This window comes from Sciurus carolinensis, chromosome 5 (assembly GCF_902686445.1).
Source record: "Sciurus carolinensis chromosome 5, mSciCar1.2, whole genome shotgun sequence".
Classification (NCBI taxonomy): domain Eukaryota; kingdom Metazoa; phylum Chordata; class Mammalia; order Rodentia; family Sciuridae; genus Sciurus; species Sciurus carolinensis.
The window spans coordinates 35,743,299-35,747,202 of record NC_062217.1 but is presented as its reverse complement, the minus strand read 5'-3'; positions in this window follow the sequence as shown (position 1 = coordinate 35,747,202).

The following is a 3,904-nucleotide window of genomic DNA, read 5'->3' as shown; positions in this document are numbered from 1 at the left end:
AGAGAAGCTCAGGTCTGAGTCTTTTCAGTGCTGCATTTTTCACTGTTGATGGGGTCCAGGACACACTACCCTAAAATACTTTAATCCAAAGGAATTTGAGAAACCAGCAGAAGTAGGAAGGTCATGCTGACCTTTCCCCCGCCCTTCTCTCTTGAAGCAGATCATAAACCCTAGGAAGGATTTTCTGACCTTCTGCTGAAACAGGTCACAAGATCCTCCTGTGATAGGTGGCCTCCCTATACCCCTGGAGGAAAGGAACATCCTTATCTCTGAAGACACAGGGACGGGGAGAAGACTCTAAACAAAGAGGTAGCTGAGTCCCCCACCCTTCTTGATCACATGCTTCCTTTGGCCAGGTCTGTTTCTCCAGGACTTTCTACTCTTCATCAAACTTAGCAAAAAGTACACAAGTTTACTATTTCTTTGAGTCTTTTATTTCCTTATGAAGGTTCCCATGTCACATAGAACTTATATTAAGTAAGTTTGTGTGAGTTTCCCAGGTTAACCCATCTTTTGTTATCGAAGCCTCAGCCATGAACCTAGATCTTTTTCCTCCCCTACTCTCTGTGGATGGCAGGTATGCCATTTCACCTCACAGGGCTCAATCCCTGAATGAGAAGTTATTGTCTTGCTTCCTGCACTTTAGTATTGGTCTAGAATCAACCCTGGCTCCCTCACTGCAAGGTGATCAGGCGACTCTGGGAGTACGCCATTGGCCAAACTTTCCAGGTAGAGCAGTTTTTCACATGAGTAGACTTGGGCTGGGGCAAGGGCAGAGCCCTCTGGGAAAGTTCTTCACCAGAATAGCAGCACTCTAGGAACAGGGGTTTTGAACAAGGAAAGCCAGCTGCTCTCTCTTCTTCATTCCCATCTCAGACCTGCAGGAACACCAAGAGGGAGACAGAATTCCTCAGTGGCTGTAATGGTGGCACCTGGGAAACTAACATTGAGAACTTTCTACTAGAAGCACAGGGTCAATCAGGGTGGAAGGGAAACAGGAAGAGGAAAAGCAGGTCAACAGACTCCCATGAACAAGTTTGGAGATGGTCATGGTCTAAACTCATTCTAAATACATTTTTAGAATAAATGGAACGAGGCCATCTTGTTTATCTGTCTTAGCCACTGGGCTTCAGGAGAAGTTGAGCTGAGAAAGAAAATCCAGAGCATGGATCTCAGCAGGCATCTTTACACAACCTTTTCTTTCCTAGGATGACACACTGGAAAAAAACATAACATGTTTCCCTGCAAGGTGGAGCCCCATGGAAAGGGACTATGGTGAGAGGTAGGATGGAGGTCAGCTCCAATGGTTAGAACACCTTTTCCCGAACCTCAATCTGCTTGCACTTTCATGGGACAAGAAAACTTCTCATTGCAACTGTAAAGAATCCACTTGCTTGAACAGCACAGTAAGCCCAAAGAAAATTGCACTTTCTTACACTCACAGGGAAAGCACACCTGGGAAATGGACATTTTCCCTCCTGACTGCCAGGAGTTGACTGTGCACTCCTCCCACCGACCGCAGGATGGGCAGCTGGGTTCTTCCTAGAGCTTGGAAGCCTTTAGGTCAAAGGCATGGAAGGGCTGAGACTGTTTTGCTGACTCCCACAGGAAGTGGTGGGCTGAAGCACAGCGACAGACTTTCCTGTGTGGCGTGAATTGGCCTGATGTGTGCAAAACATTCTTATCTGATGAACCAGGAGTGTGACTGTGTGCTGAAACGCTGGAAATAATAGCGGGTCTCTGTTTCACTGTTCCCTAGTTTTTCTTGCTCTGTGGTCCCTTCTTCATCTTTGGCAATCACACTCGCTCTGGGTTTCTTTCTTGCTTCTCAAATGGCTTTGATTAGGAGGGACAAATATAACAGAGAACAGAAATGATCACGTTTTCTGCTCTTCAAATGAATGTGCTTAATTGCTAAATTTTCTTGGAGGCTTATATCAGAAGTATGTATATGTTCACCTTAAAAGGACCCTTTTGAACCTATCCCTTTTAAAAACTGCCTTAGACCCAAGAAAAGTACAAAAGGAAACAATCAAACTACATTTGGCCCCAAACTATTTATTTTCGAGGAAGAATAAACCAAAATGGTGGTCGGACATTTGACTTCCAGTCCTGGCTCAGCATTTAATTAACTGTGACTTTTGAAATTTTTCTTGAAATTTCTGGTGTTCATTTTCTCATCTCTAAAAATGAAAGCATTAGATCAGGTAACCTCCTGGGTACCTCCCAGGAGATTTTATGATGATTTTTGGGAGGGGGCATTGGTACTGCTTTCATGACAAATGATAACATGAAATGCTTTACCTGCAAAGGAATTGAAAGCAAAATCCTCCAAGTCTTTGCATTCATTTCCCTAATGCAATTGAAAAGTAGCCAAAAATTAAAAGTGTTTTTTCTAATTTTTTAGCATTGTTTTATTAATAACTTAGATGTAGCAGAAACACAGAACCCAGAGCCATGAGCAGTATCTGGCACTTAGAAGGCACAGGATAAATGTTCACAGGATAAATGTGCACTACTCTCTCTACAGAGGTTGCACAGCTTAGTAGCAGGAGCACAGAATTTATAAAAGGAAGGTTCCAGTCTCAGCCCACTAGTCACAGCTGGATGATTCAGAACTAGCCTCTTAACTTTTACATACCTCAGTTTCCTCAGTTACAAGTAGGGTAAACATCTGCATTTCAAATTTTGAAGGAGAATCAAATGATGTAATGTGCATAAAAGCAATTGACCAAGTGTAGAGGACTTAACAAATGTTCAGTTCATTCTATAGGCATCCTAAGGATACGTTTTGTCTACATCCCTAAAATCAGGGTTCATTGGGGACCTTTGAAAAACCATTGTTTTACCCCAAAATACATATGATGCCACAATAAACTGCAGGAAGCACACTCAGTTTTTGAAATGAATGGAAAAAAGGAATGGTCATATTCCTGCCACTTAAAAAAATATATCTAAGCTGGGTGTGCACGCCTGTAATCCCAGCGGCTTGGGAGGCTGAGGCAGGAGGATCTCAAATTCAAAGCCATCCTCAGCAAAAGCAAGGTGCTAAGCAACTCAGTGAGACCCTTTCTCTAAATAAAATTTTAAAAAGTCGAGCTGGGGTTGTGACTCAGTGGTCCAGTGCCCTTGAGTTCAATCCCCATACCCCCTTCCCCCAAATATATATTATGTATATATATGTGTGTATGTGTACATATATATATATATATAAAATCTATCTCACCAAATGGGTTGAGAAGTCTTTGATCTCCTTAAATTCTGCAACCCCCAATAGGGGGCTAGAAGTCACTCTTTTCTAAACACCAACTGCTCAAGGCAGAGGCCTAAACAGCTCACTTCTTCTATTGTCTTAGGATATTTGTTTGGTGGCAAATTTTTAAAACTTTCTATTTAGAAATAATTACAGAAAACTTGCAAAGATAATACTGGAACAAACACACTATAACCCTTTGCCAAGAGTCAGTTCCCCTCTGCTTTATTATTTGCTTGTTCTCTACCTACCTATCTATCTATCATCTATCTAATCATCTATCATTTCCTTTCTGAACCACTTGAGATTAGTTATATGGTCCTTTATCCCTAAATATCTCAGTGTTTATTTTCAAAGAATAGCTTTATCTTGGTATATAGCTGTAGTAGAGCTATTTTAACTTCAGACAATATACACTGATACAATGCTCTAAATATTGGGATAGACAACTTTTGCAGGGATCACGTTTTCCAGGAAAGACAGTAGAACGGCTTGTTGTTGGGATTCTGTTTCTTTCTGAGTCCTGGAGCTCACACTCGAGGGACTGCACGTAAATCATCTGCAGGCCTTAGTCCATAAATTGAGGGAGTTGTCCCCTGTGATGTATAAAGTGCCACTTGGTTTTATGCATGCATCACTCCATAACATGAC